The following is a 15,504-nucleotide window of genomic DNA, read 5'->3' as shown; positions in this document are numbered from 1 at the left end:
GCGGTGGTGCCATGTGGTAATATGTTGGCGGGGTTCCCATCCCTCCCTAGTGAAGAGATCTCATGCGGTGGTGCCATGTGGTAATATGTTGGCGGGGTTCCCATCCCTCCCTAGTGAAGAGATCTCATGCAGTGGTGCCATGTGGTAATATGTTGGCGGGGTTCCCATCCCTCCCTAGTGAAGAGATCTCGTGCGGTGTTGCTGTGTGGTGATGCGCTGGCAGGGTTCCCATAGTGAAGAGATCTCGTGCGGTGGTGCCATGTGGTAATATGTTGGCTGGGTTCCCATCCCTCCCTAGTGAAGAGATCTCGTGCGGTGTTGCTGTGTGGTGATGCGCTGGCAGGGTTCCCATAGTGAAGAGATCTCGTGCGGTGGTGCCATGTGGTAATATGTTGGCTGGGTTCCCATCCCTCCCTAGTGAAGAGATCTCGTGCGGTGGTGCCATGTGGTAATATGTTGGCTGGGTTCCCATCCCTCCCTAGTGAAGAGATCTCGTGCGGTGTTGCTGTGTGGTGATGCGCTGGCAGGGTTCCCATAGTGAAGAGATCTCGTGCGGTGGTGCCATGTGGTAATATGTTGGCTGGGTTCCCATCCCTCCCTAGTGAAGAGATCTCGTGCGGTGTTGCTGTGTGGTGATGCGCTGGCAGGGTTCCCATAGTGAAGAGATCTCGTGCGGTGGTGCCATGTGGTAATATGTTGGCTGGGTTCCCATCCCTCCCTAGTGAAGAGATCTCGTGCGGTGGTGCAGTGTGTTGATGCGCTGGCGGTTGATATAGAGGGGGAGAAAGAGGGGGGCTCCACAGGGGAGACAACACTGAACGCTTTGTGAAAGGAAGCTGTGGAATATAAGATTTTAATAAATAAATCAATAAACTGGCCCCCGGGCCCCGGAGACCCTCGCTAATCCTCTGCCTGGTTCATAAGAACTTACCATTTGAAGCAGCGCATCAGATGACTGACCCTAATGGATGATACATTATTGTTCTTGGTATTCTCTATGGTAAGAAACTGATATTAGTAAATGTATATGCAGTAATCACTGTTCCTGTAGTTTCTTTATGACTCTAACAGTCAAAACAATATCATGCACCGACTCTCCATTCATAATTGGGGGAGATTTCAATGTCACTGATAACCCTATAATAGATTGCAAACCATCTAAAATTCCTAAAAAAAAACAACAAGTGGACTTGAGAATAGGATTTTTGGCTCAGGAGATTCATTTATGGACTTTTGGAGAATCCTGCATCTGGAGTGTAACCCCATCCCCGGGATGAAGCCTTCCCAGGCTCGCTCGAACACTGCCTCTTCCTTCCAGGGCCTGGGTCCTTCATCGAGTGGGGGAGGGGGGGAGGTGACTCCCAAGGCCCCAAGTGCTAAAATGGCTCCTCGTGTCTGTCCTGCTATCCCTGAGGGTAGGTATTTCTGTCCCAATGTGTGCTGGGTGTGCCAAAGAAACAACTGGAGTCACTGTGTTAGTGTCCAAATAAATCTTTACAGACGAAAATGAGGCGAATGGCACAAATCTCAACCCACAGCAGCACAAGGATGTTTGCTCGTCACAACTTCCTCCTCAATCTGTGCAGGAAGGTCAAATGCCAGCCAGGGGAATTCCTACTCTCCAGGGCTTGGAAAAATAGGGGCCCCAGGTGGGCAGGGGGTCCTGTAGCTGGGCAGAACCACCCCTTCCATCTGGCAATGCTACAAAGTTGTAGTCTCAGCACAGAGCGAGATAAACTCTCTCTCTCTCCCCAGGGAACTGGAAGCACCGGATGGGTAACTTCACGCATGTCAGGCTTTGCCTTTACTCGCAGTTTGTTGATTCAGACTTTGCTATTGGTGCAGTCCTTGTTCTTTCCTTCAGATCCCTTGATGGGAGGGATCCCTTGGAGCAGGATTCTGGATGCTCCCCCACAGGAAGGAAGGACAGACAGAACTTCCTCCTGGATCTTAAAATTAGGCTTACAAAACTCAGAATAACACTGGGGTGGCTCACAGCAGGTCCCTGATACCCCTTTCCTCACCGAGGCAATGGGGGGCAGGTGTTCCCTAACCTGCCCAGGCCCAGACCCATGGTTCCCCCTTGCCCTGAACCCAGGAGCTGAACAAGCTTCAGCAAGGCCCCTATACTTAAAAGGTAAAAGTTCAAAAAATGTATCCAGAGGGAGAATCCCACCCAGACGGGTTGTGTACTGATTAGGGGAACCCCTCCTGATTCTGAACAGGGCTTGCTTGGCTAAACCTGGCTGGGCCTGTAAAATAGCTAAATGTCTCTGCTTCCTGTACTTAGTACTTACTCAAAGGGCTGCCTCCTCAGCTGTAGTTGGGAGCTATTATACAGTATTATCAGTGGGCAGGTCACGGCAAATCCTGCAGAAGGAGGGGCTCCATCTGCATGGACCTCCCAAAACCCATCTTACTCTGACCAGCTGACACTCTCACTAAATACCCAGGGCTTACTGGTAACCCGAGAAGTGCCCGGGTTACACCCTCTCCCACTTATTCAAATCTGGACAAGGGCAGAGACTCTTGCACAGATTTCACATGTGTGTGCATAATTAAGCAAACTTCTCACATTAGTGCATTGCTATCACCGTAATACAATCGCCTTGCTTCAGAATACAACCTGTTCAGGAGAGCACGGCAGCCAATCTACTTGGGCTGGGCCCAAACCCAGGCCGGCTCTACACCTCGTGCAGGTGCTAATGACTCCATCCTGCCATTTGAAAAGTTAGACAGATGCATGATAAACATTCACCAGGTTAGGGTGAATAATTATGAAATAATGAAATGTGCCAGCCCTGCCACTCGCTGGCTACTGTGGGTGCTGCCTCCACCTTTAGATGCTGCAGGAACGCTCTCACCATCTCCATGGAAACACCCTGTGCACACAGTGCTGAAATCCCCTTCTTCATGGGAGAAGGTGACACGCTAGGTCCTTCGGGCTGGAGAACAGATGGCTCACTTCATAAGACACACTCCATGGGAACACTGGGGACAGAAAACAATATTAAATTGCCGTAGGTGCTGCTGAATGCTATCTTCTTTGGGACATTTTACTGGAACAATAAGGTATCATACTGGAAAGGCAGTTGGCACCCAACCTACAAAGGAAACGATTGCTTTAATGGCTATACTGAAATAAATCCAGGGACACCAAGTTCAAACGTTTTGGGGTTTTTTCCATTTTTATAGTAAGGATTTTTTTAAATTTTCCTTTGTGCAAACCAATGCATAATTGACATTCAACACAAATGAGGAACACTTCTAACAGAAGTACAATAAGGCACTCAGAATTATATCAACTGTAAAAATCAATTGAAAAATTTTCCCATGAGGGGTAAGGAATAGCAAATGATACTGCTTAACTAAAAGTCCATTCACAACCAGCAGAGGCAGGTCTTCTTATCTTCTAGGCCTCTTGACCAGCCAGGTCATCTGGTTGATTGAAGAGTGTAAATCAAATGGAAAAGTCCAAATGAAAATAGTCTTCCTCCTTGGAAGGCAGTCACTCATTTTATTCTCCCAACCCCCAAACAAGGTCAATAATAACCTCCAAGGCCCGGAGGTAATCATAGAAACATAGAAATGACGGCAGAAGAAGACCAAACGGCCCATCCAGTCTGCCCAGCAAGCTTCACACATTTTTTCTCTCATACTTATCTGTTTCTTTTAGCTCTTGGTTCTATTTCCCTTCCTCCCCCACTATTAATGTAGAGAGCAGTGATGGAGCTGCATCCAAGTGAAATATCTAGCTTGATTAGTTAGGGGGTAGTAGGGGTAGTAACCGCCGCAATAAGCAAGCTACACCCATGCTTATTTGTTTTAACCCAGACTATGTTATACAGCCCTTATTGGTTGTTTTTCTTCTCCCCTGCCGTTGAAGCAGAGAGCTATGCTGGATATGCATCTAAAGTGAAGTATCAGGCACATTTGGTTTGGGGTAGTAACCGCCGTAACAAGCCAGCTACTCCCCGCTTTGTGAGTGTGAATCCTTTTTTAATCAACTCTTTTCTCAACAGAACACTTTTAGAACATCACTTAGTGAAACACTCTTGTTTATTTTTATTACACAGCATGGTATTAATCAGAACTGGCTCACTGAAAGGCTCATAGTTGTTACAACTGTCACTGCCCGACGTCTCCACTCCACCCTCCTTACCTCTCTGGCGACTTCTCTCGCGGTTGACGGACGTTTGGCTGCAGCGGTGTCTGCCTACCGTCCTCTCCGGCATCCCCGGTCCAGCTTGAGCGCTGCCTCCCGTCATGCTGTCCAGCTGCCTTAGGGCGCGCATGCCGCGCAGCCCTGCTTCAAATACTTTCTTTGGCGCGAACCTCTGGGGCGTCCCCCTGTGATGACGTCACGCATCACGGATACAAATAGCCTACACTACTGCTAGCTAATCGAGTTAGCAAGGTCAGGAATTCGTACTGGATCTCCTTATGGATGGAATTCGCTCTCCATACCTAGCTACTCTGCCTCTCCATTATTGGACTTACTCTATTTGGGGTACCCGCTCCTCGGGGGCCTCTCTCTTCTCTTCCAGGTCGCTGTCTGGAACCGGTACTCGCTCCTCGAGGGTCCATGTTCCAGGACTCGCTGCCTGGACTTCACTTCTGCCTGGAAGATACCACTGCCTACACCATCAGTGAGTTACCATCTACTAGAGATGTGAATCGGAACCGGAATCGGTTCGGATTCCGGTTCCGATTCACATGTGGGGTTTTTTTCATCGGTCCCGATCGAGGTTTTGTTTATCGGCTGCGCCCGAGCCGATAAACAAAAAACCCACCCGACCCTTTAAAACTAATCCCTTTGCTTCCCCCACCCTCCCGACCTCCCCCAAAAACATTTTACAGGTACCTGGTGGTCCAGTGGGAGTCCCGGGAGCGATCTCCCACTCTCGGGCCGTCGGCTGCCACTAATAAAAATGGCGCAGATGGCCTTTGCCCTTACCATGTGACAGGGTATCCGTGCCATTGGCCGGCCCTGGTCACATGGAGGAAGCACTGGATGGCCGGCGCCATCTTTAAAAATGGCGCGGGCCATCCAGTGCTCCTACCATATGACAGGGGCTGGCCAATGGCACAGATACCCTGTCACATGGTAAGGGCAAAGGCCATCGGCGCCATTTTTATTAGTGGCAGCCGACGGCCCGAGAGCGGGAGATCGCTCCCGGCACCCCCACTGGACCACCAGGTACCTGTAAAATGTTTTTTGGGGGGTCGAGAGGGTGGGGGAAGCAAAGGGTGGGGGAAGCAAAGGGATTAGTTTTAAACGGTCGGGTGGCTTTAGGGGTTATTTTTGTGTGCCGTTTTTCCCGCCCTCCCCCAAAACGATAAGAGAACCCCCACGATCAATATCGTGGGGTTTTCCTATCATTTTGGGGGAGCTCCCGATTTCTGATGATTTTGAAAATATCGACCATATTTTCAATCGTCCGAAGCCCAATTCACATCCCTACCATCTACTTCTCTCAGAGCTTTTCCCTGGAACCAGGTACTCACTCCTCGAGGGCCTGCCTCTATTCCAGCTCCTGTGATTCCTACCGAGAGAAACCGCTGTGTGAGTACTCAACCAACGAGGCTCTATTCCAGAACCCTGCATATACTTCATTGTACTCACTATCTCAGTTTCTCTTCACTACAGCACAGCCATTGTGGGATTGCTGTTCCAGAGCCTGAGGGACTACAAGCCCAGCAGGGCTTCATCTCTGCTCACTACTGCCACCTCTGGTGGCTCCTCAATACTGTTAATAAAAGATCTATCTGTGTTGTGTGTCCTAAGCTGAGCCTGACGTGTGGCCCCTCACGGGACTTCCCCCCGTGGGTGTGGTCAGCAGCCACAGTGTCCAAGGGGCCACCCAAAACCTTACAAACAATAACATTGGTAAGCTGGATGAGGTTTGTTAATAACCACCCCACAGGGCAGATGGCATTCAATTGAATACTCCGTAGGGGGGCCAACCACTTTCTGAAAACCACCTCATGCTTGTGAAAACTGCGGCCCAACCGCATCTCTTGCATCATTCTGGCCAATTCTCAGGGGTAATCCAGATGGGCTCTCCTGAACCCAGGATCAGAGGAGTTCTTTTCGATCCTATGATCAGCCTCCTCCCACAGCTATTCCACGTGCTGTTCTCCACAAATTCCATTATGTGCATGGGCACACAAGGATAGTGGAGTCCAAATTTGGCAAGCACCCATGCGCATACAAGCCCCTCCACCTGGGAAGCTCTCAGTATATCCCTCAGGTTAATGCAAGTGCTGTGTATAATCCATGACTGGTTGCATACATCAAGATGCATTGCTTGATAGAACAATTCGCTAGGTATGGTCACTCTAGCAGCAGCCACTGGGTACTAGGCCACACTATGAACTGGAGACTCGGACAAAGACGAATCTTGCAGCCCCACCACAGGGGAGCCACTGCCTGCTTGGGAGATGTTCCCAGATGAGATGCCAGAACTGGTAGACACCACACACCCCTTCATGGCAGAGGTGCATTACTCTTAGTAACTTTGCAGTTCTTTGGTAAATAGGTTGACTTCTGGGGTGGTGATCACAAACCTCTCTCATGCCATCTGGGCACTGATAGCCATGTTCCACTCCAAGGATCCTTTGCCGTTTGCCCCGGAGTGATGTTGGATTCCTCCCAAAGGCCTGGACCTGGAGGATCAGGTATCTGAGGACCGGCCTCTGCCATGACCCAAATCCAGGGGTCGCAGAGTCGGAAGGGTTCGGCCATCCCAGCGCTGTCATGTTTCTGTCAAGGGCCTCCTAAGCGTAAGCCTACCTCATTCTATTTTTCTCTTTTGTATCTCTTCCTTTTCTTCTGCTCCTGCTCTTGAGCCTGGAAGGCCTCTTCTATGATGTCTCCCCAAATGGTCGATCCTTCTCTTGTGGACTTGGAATTTCTGCCACTGCTTCAGATACAATGGAAAGAGCAGCCATCTCTGTAGAAACGCTCACCTCTCCCTGGGGCTTGGTGTCACAACTCACTGTTGGAATGAGAGATCCCCGCGGTCTCTCGGGCAAGTTCCCCTGGCGGTTGGCATGGTAACCGCTCCCTTTGGATGTCATAGAAGAGGAGGTACAGCATCCCTGTTCAAATTAAGAGGTTGAAGGGACATCCACCACTGTACATCAACTGGGAAACTGGGCCTCAGTGTACTCGAGGCCCAGGCACTAGAGACACAGAAGCTGTAATGCCTGGGCTGGCTGAAGGGTAAAGCAATCGGCGCACTCCACTGTGCCCATCGATCTGGCCCCCTTCAAAGTGATTTTTACCCACCCGCGAAGGATGAAAAACATGGGGTTTCACCTGCCGCCACAGTGAACCCAGCCACTGCCTGAGTGGAGGAAACGATATTCTGCTCTAGCAATCTGGTGCTGCTCCCCATCCCGTGATGGCCATTTAGTCCCTCTTCTGAGTTGTGAACTGATCTGTGGCTATTGCTGCTGCCAGATCACGTTGACCTGGCCATAGACATTTGCATTTGAAGTACTGCATCATGGTTTCTGAGTCCGCTCCTACTTCTCGTGCTGTCTCACCACCCAGCTCTGGCCAGGTTGTGCCTTGTGGCTGCGAGGTCGAAGCAATGAAGTCACTTGTGCGTCCCGATGCCAACCTGGCTGATGACATCAGATGCTGACGCATGTCTCTCTTCCCCCTTTCCTTTGGTGCACTTTGTTTTGGAGTGCATGATTTCGGCGGGAGCAGCTTTGGCACAAATGATGGCCATTTTGGTAAAGGCGGTGATTTTTTCTTCAAACGCTCGACAACGATTAGCAATTGCAATGCAGCAATTAGTAAGTCCACTTTGACACAATGCACATCCTGCACTCGTTCAAGCTCCAAGTTCTCGATTGCCATTTTATGTAACCCTATTGCCGGGTATGGGCTGCTACCTGATGAGGCCATAAAAGTATTTGTTGTACTCATGGGGACAGGAACCTTCCCTGGCTAACTCCAACAATTACGCTTCCTTCCAGGGCCTGGGTCCTTGATCGAGTTGGGAGGGAGGTGACTCCCAAGGTCCCAGGTGCTAAGGTGGCTCCTCGTCTGTCCTACTATCCCTGAGGGTACCAAGGCTATTTCTGTCCCAATGTATGCTGGGTGTGCCAAAAAAAACAACTGGCATCACTGTGTTAGTGTCCAAATTTATCTTTACTGATGAAAATAAGGTGAATGGTACAAATCTCAATCCACAGCAGCACAAGGATGTTTGCTTGTCACAATTTCCTCCTCAATCTGTGCAGAAAGGGAGGGCAGTCAAACCATCCTCCTGGATCTTAAAATTAGACTTACAAAACTCAGAATAACACTGGGGTGGCTCACAGTAGGTCACTGACACCTCTTTCGTCACCTCTCTGCTTCCTGTACTTAGTACTAACTCAAAGGACTGCCTCCTCAGTCCTTGAGAGAGACAGCCTGCATGTATGTGTGAGAGAGAGAGAGAGCCTGTGTGTGTGAATGCTTGTGTGTGTATGAGAGAGCCTGCATGTGTGTGAGAGAGCCCACATGCATATGAGCCTGCATGTGTGTATATGTGTGTGTGTGAGAGAGAACCTGCATATCTATGAGAGAGTCTACATGTATGTGTGTGAGAGAAATAGAGCCCACGTGTATGTGAGACAGCCTGTGTTTGTGCAGGCTTGCCTGCATATATATGTGTGTGTGTGTGTGCGCGCAAATGTTTGTGTGTGTGTGTGTGTGAGAGAGCCTTGTGTGTGACAGCATTTGTTTGTGAGAGGGAAAGAGATGATAAAGTTTGTGCGGCCCCTCTACCACCAATCAATCTCTGGGTGACTGGAAATCAAAAGATCCCAGGTATGGAGAGCTGGAGATTTTTCAATACTATTATTTTAAATTTGTGGGTGTTATTTCACATGTCTGCTGTTTTGAAATATTTTATTGGTGTTTGAGAAATATTAGAACAAATGTATGTGAGGTTTTTAAATTAATAGATGTTCATTGGTTGTTTTGACATTTATGCTTTTTATTAATATGGCTTTAATATTATGATTGATGATTTATATCTCGTGATTTTATCTCTTGATGTTTTGTGAGGAATAATGATGTTTCTGATTTTCCATTGTTGCACTGCATAATACAGTGGGACTTGTGGTTTCCAGTTCAGTTTTTGCACATTTCTATTTATACTTTATGGTCTTTCTATTCGGTATTTGGTGAGGGTCTGTCTGTATTTTAAAGGTCCATTCTTGTGTAACTTTAATTCTTGTTGTGAAAATGATGATACTTATCATCAGTGACTTTTATGGCATTACAGTCATCTCTTCCGTATTTCTGTTTTAAACAGAAGTTTGTAGTTTATTAATATCACTTGCATGCAGAAAGTGGTTTTGAATGTTTGTGCAGAAAAATATTTTTCATACACATTTTATTGTAATGTTGTTAATAGAATAGGCAATTATTTTATGGGATGGACTTAGCCAATGTTCCCTCTAAGGATTGGGTTGCTGTGAGCATATAAACTGATAGGCTTTATGCATCAAAGAAAGTAGTGCTCACAGGGTAATGTAACTAAAAATTTTTGCTCTCAAACAAAAATTTGTACACACTGCTACCCAATCCTTAGAGGGAACATTGCATTGTTATGCTTCTACCTGCTCTTCCACTGAAATAGAAAATGTTCTCAAATTAGTAGATTTCTTGTTGAATGAAAATACTTAACAAAACATTTTATAAACAATTTTATCAAGAATTTAAAATTTTCACTATTCATTATTACAATGTGTGCGCTTTCTTTATTTTTATGTCTATTTTAATTCTCTAATTTTGTTATATTTAAGTGATCGAGAAATTTATTTTAAAAAAGTATATATAATATTATGTTTTTGTATTTTAGGGTAAATGGATACCCAAGGGCTGGTTAGGATAAAAATTCCCTTGGGCTGATATTTTCCCACAATGCATCTCTGTTTGTGAGGCAGGCATGGTTAAATTGTGCTCTGCATGCAAGTACCATTGGGTAATGCTGTATCTCACCGGGAATGTAGCAGGCACATCCTGAGTCTGATGGCAGGAAAAATATTTTTAAACCTCATTAAGTATCATTCATGCCACTGTGGTACAGAAAGTAATTTCTTTGCTGGAGCACAGAGTAATTGCTACCTACCTTTTTTTTTTTTATATATATAACAAGGCATAGAGGTAGACGCTCAGTTTTATGTTATCCAGAGAAAGCTATTTAAGAGCACCAGAAGATCAAAGCCAAGCAGCAAATTAAATATGCCATCATGACATGCAAATAAGAGCTTATCATACCAGCCTCTATTTATTTGTTCTTCTGACTGCCTTTGCTCCTTAGGAAACATGAATTCCTGCTTCAGGATAGAAACAGAGAAGCCCTTCCAAGTCAAAGTAACCAAAGGCATCCAAACAGACAGGATTCAAAAAACCATGCCCTTTACTGCAGAAGGTTAAAAATAAGTCTAGTTGTACTGTGTCAATGGCAGGGAGAGGTAATGCTTACGTAGTACACTTTATCTGACATTTTTGGAAATCATTTGGAAGAACAAACCCCAAACTCTTCAGAAAGCTGGAGTCCTATAGACGCTGCTGTCTGGCCAGAGAGGCTGCTGCCAGAACTCCAGCCCACGGGGACACAAAGCCTGATTTTCACTGCCCAACCACAAAAGGAAAGCCAATGAAAATGATTTTGGAATCCAAAGATCTGCAGGCCTAAATCTTTTGGCTTAAGGACCCAGGGTGTAAGTTCTCAGCATAGCTTCTCATTTTCATAGTACTTAGTTCTATAAAACATTACAAAACCATGCAGTGTTTTATTTACTGATAGCTCTCCTCCTTCAAATTGGACGGTCCGTGTAATAGGAGACAATTGCCACCCCATGCTCTGGGCAGACTCCAGCAGATTGGGCCTCTTTCCCATTCTGTGTATTGGAAAATGTTATCACTAAATTGGGATAATAATGACTTAGAAAAGCAAATTAGAAAATAGTGGAAAATGCAATGTTGATGAAAAAGGAATGCCTGTCACCAAATGTTGGCAAAGTCCCAAGCTATTTTTCTAAAAGCCTTATTTTTTAATTCCCCAGCCGTTCATTCTCATTTAAGGCTTCAGGGCTGGCTGTTATCACCAGCACCAGTGAGAAAACAGAAGCAGTGCTGTTTATGGGGGTAACCTAAACCTTTCTATCAACCAGTTGATATTTCAGCTCTAAAAGCACCAACATTGTATTTGTCCTTGCTTTTTAATTGTATGCTTAATTTCTACATGCTGCTGACACAAATAATGACATTAAACTGCTTTGTCACTGCTCCAGCAATTTGTAAAACTCAACATAGGGGATGGTGCAGTAGCATTTGGCGCCCTAGGTGAAACTTTGGTCATGTACCCACCTCCAGCTTACCTACTCTACTGGTGGTAGCTCCAGCACAGGGCTCCTTTCTTTGGCAGTATTGGTTCTAGCACAACGCCCCTCTGAGCCTTGTAGTGGTGGGAGTTTGCCACTCCCAAAATGTTGGCGCTCTAGGCGACCGTCTAGTTTTTTCTAATGGAAGCACCAGCCCTGCCCATCATGTCACTGCTTGTAGCAAGTGTTGATTACCTCAAGGCACGGCCCCCATGTTTTAGACTACAAAAGATTGCTAGACACTTTAAAACTGCACATCTTAGCTCAACATGAAGAGGAAATTGTTTGGTACATGCACTCTCCAAAACTGGCAGCCTTCACTTGAGAATTCGTGGAAAATGTTACAGGCACTGAATATAGAAAATGAGAGGATAGCAAAGAGAGCAGGAAAGGAAATCCAGCTGAATATTCTCCTGTGATCCAAAAGATTCCCTCACCTCAGAAGAAAGGGGAAGCACAGAGAAGAAGTAATCATTTTCTCAGAAATTAATAAAAAATTTGCTTAAATTCAATTCTCAAAGTTCAAGTTTCTTGAAGTGAGGAGACAAGTAAATCTAGGAACAGTTGCTCTGATCAACACTTCCAGAGCTTAACCTTTGAGTTTTTGTTTGTTGAAGAGTGAGGTTAATATAAAGCACTGACCAGAGAAAAGCAAATGGTAGCCAGTATAATGGGACTCAGGGGAGATAAAATGAGAAAGTGCAGCGCTAACAATCTAGTGCAGTGCCTCCAAGCTGTGGAAAACAGTAAATTGTCCTATGCCCTGGTTGAACAAATGGAGAGAGTGACTAATCCCCTCAAGCTCCATATAAATCTGTGAGGGGGGGGGGAAATATCACCAAGATGTATTATTGATCATCCTTTATTTGCATGATTAGGACTTCAGGATAGGCAACTCCAGTCCTTGAGTATTACAAATAGGTTGGGTTTTCCAGATCTCCACAATAAATGTGCGTGATAGACGTGTGCATTTGTTTGAAACAAATGGGTAAAATGCAACAGATGAGATCATTTAAATTTCATTTGTGGACCCCCAAAATGAATGACAAGTGCCTACGAATTTAAGCATAAATTTTAGTTTCATTCGTTTATGTTTTCCATTAAAGTCTATGGCTGTATTGAGCATGCAGCAGGGATTAATTGGTAACTCTAGCAACCAACCCTTGTCTGTGACATAGGAGCTGTATCAGTGACCTAGGGAAATAGACCTAGGGAAATAGACAGGACTGAGGACCAATTAAGGTGAAGCATTTTTTAACTAGCCTATAGCTACCACTTGGATCAAATGATGCTATCTACCGACTGAAAGATCTGAGCATGTACAAAGAATTTCCATTTGCTCTGTTAGAATCAGTGTTGCCAATTTAGCGATTTTGTCGCTAGATCTAATGACTTTTTTAACCCAATGGTGACTTTTCAACTGCAAATGCGACAGGGAGCTAATTTAGTGGGTTTTTTTAATAAGTTAACTACAAATCTAACTATGTTCTCACCATTATAAAATTTGCATCAGGTTCCTCATTTACAGTCTGATTTTCAAAACTTGCCACGCACATATCTCCAGTACGTGCCAAAGAACTGGCTAACCCAAAAGAGGTGGGCTGGGGGTGGATTCTGGACAGCTGGTGCGTGCTTCAGCAGAACAGAGCCTAATGGCGCTGTCCCAGACCGCCCACACCCTCCCATGCAACCTATTACTGCTCTGGAGAGCAGGTAAGTATTGAAACAAAAAAAAAAGTTAGAGGGATTTTAGGGATCGGGAAGGATAGAGGAAAAGAGAGGAGGGTTAGCTAGGGGGGGGTTTAGGAACTGGGGAAAGGCCCTATCGCGTCACCGCACGCATGTAGTAACATTCTCCCCTTGCGCGTGCGAGTCGGCACTCGCACACACCAATATAAAATTGTGGGAACATGGACGTTTGCGTGCTGGTTTAAAAATGTACCTTTTCCTGAGCGTGTCTGGAAGAGAGGATGAGACCTCGGACTAGGCTGCTGCAGAAAAGCCAGACAGTGACTTCTCTGGCTAGAGTGTCAGACTGGCTCAGGCTGGTTCCTTCACCCCAGCACCCGACTCCTCCTCCACCCAGACACTCGCAGGAAGGACTTAAATGAGGTTAGGGCTGAGCACTCTCTCTCTGGAATCACAACATTATTATCACCCTATGGGGTTGATGCAATATCATGTGCGAGAAAACGAGCATCAAAACTGGGCGCCCGGTTTTTCAACATGCGCACATCCATTTCTCCTGGGCGCCCGATGCAATAATCAAATAAGCTTCCGCACTAAGAAGGACACGCTGGGGATAAATTGTGTATCTCCTAGCATGTCCTTGGCATCAGGCGCCCAGGAGACATGTGCTGTGTGCGGTTTACAAAAATGAACGCTCAATACGAGTGTCTGTTTTATCCCGTAGCAGCTAATTAACCGGCACAGTACACATACACAGTATACACGGCCTGGAGCATGTATATTGTGGGTGTATATTGTGTGCCCCCCAATTTTTTTTTTCCGTAAAGCCTTTTTATTTTTTCATGATGCTGCTTTCTGTGGTTCCTCCTACTTAATATCACAACGATACTAAATAGGAAGAACCAGAGAAAAGCATTCTTTTTTGTTTTTTAGTAGAGATGTGCATTCGTTTATAATGAATTAGGCAATTTCAACAAAATTGCCTAATTCGTCCTGGTTCGGGGGACCCGAACCCCGAAACGGATTTTCCCCGAACTTTGGGAAAAATTCGTTTTTTGGGTTAGTGCAGGGGGTAGGGGCACATTTATTTTAAAAAACCAAAAAAACACCCCAACCCTTCAAATTTACTTTATTACAACCTCCTCCCCCACCCCACCCCCCCCCCCCCCCCCCACCATTCCGAACCCTCCCCAAGACTTACTAAAAGCCCGGATGGACCAGCGGGGTCCCACGAGCAATCTCTCCCTTTCGGGCCGTCGGGCCTGCTAGGAATCAAAATGGTGCCAATGGCCCTTTGCCCTTACCATGTGACAGGGGCTACCGATGCCATTGGTCAGCCCCTGTCATATGGTAGGAGTAATGGACGGCCGGCGCCATCTTAGAAAATAGCGCGGGCCATCCATTGTTCTTTCCATGTGACAGGGACCGACCAATGGCACCAGTAGCCCCTGTCACATGGTAAGGGCAAAGGGCTATCGGTGCCATTTTGATTCCTAGCAGGCCCGACGGCCCGAGAGGGAGAGATTGCTCGTGGGACCCCGCTGGACCACTAGGGCTTTTAGTAAATCTTGGGGAGGGATCAGGATGGTGGGGGGGGAGGGGGTTGTAATAAAGTAAATTTGAAGGGTTGGGGTGGTTTTTTTGATTCGTTTTTTTTTCGATTGTTTTTTTCCGATCCGTTTTGCGGAAAAATGACCCGTGGGAAAACAAATTTTTCCCACGAAGCGCCCGAACCGAAACCTGACCCGACACAGAAAAATGAAGCTCATCTCTATTTTTTAGTTGAGCTCTTGATGCATTGGAAGACTTAACATCAGCTCCGGGGCTGGCGTTAAATTTTCCGTGTTAAAATGTGTGTGTCGGGAGCACAGTGATTTTGTGCATTTACATGAGATGAGCACTATTAGCTACGTGCTTGTCTGGACATGCATTTCGGACACGCTAATCCCATTACTGCATCGGGAGTTATTCTAGCACGTCCAACCGCACGTCAAGCTGTGCGCTAGGCTGAGTGCACTGTATTGCATCGGCCCCTTTGAATGACAAACAGACAGCAGAAATCATCGTTTGTTTTGGGGTTTGTTTTTTTTTACTGTGCTACTGGAACCTGAGAGACCTTCTCCCTCCCACAGGGACAGTTTCTCCAGATTGAGCCTCGCTCCTGGCTCCCCTGCCTCTTCTGCTTGCTTGGTTTTTACTCTCTTCCTCTTAATTGTGAATGTGGCAAAGGAAAGTGCCATGTGCTTGCCAGTTTGTTTTCTTTGGACATCTCTGAGGGAGTGCAAGGTCAGTAGCAGTAGATTCTCCAGATTGTTAGTTAAAAAAAAAACAGCAAGAAAGACGACTGTAAGTAGTGTAGCAGGAGGTGGTTGGCTTTTGTGCTGTACTGGGGCATGCGGGCAATATGCAGCATGG

Source organism: Rhinatrema bivittatum, chromosome 4, assembly GCF_901001135.1.
Source record: "Rhinatrema bivittatum chromosome 4, aRhiBiv1.1, whole genome shotgun sequence".
NCBI lineage: Eukaryota > Metazoa > Chordata > Amphibia > Gymnophiona > Rhinatrematidae > Rhinatrema > Rhinatrema bivittatum.
The sequence above is the reverse complement of the archived record's forward strand: the minus strand, read 5'-3'. Positions refer to the sequence as shown.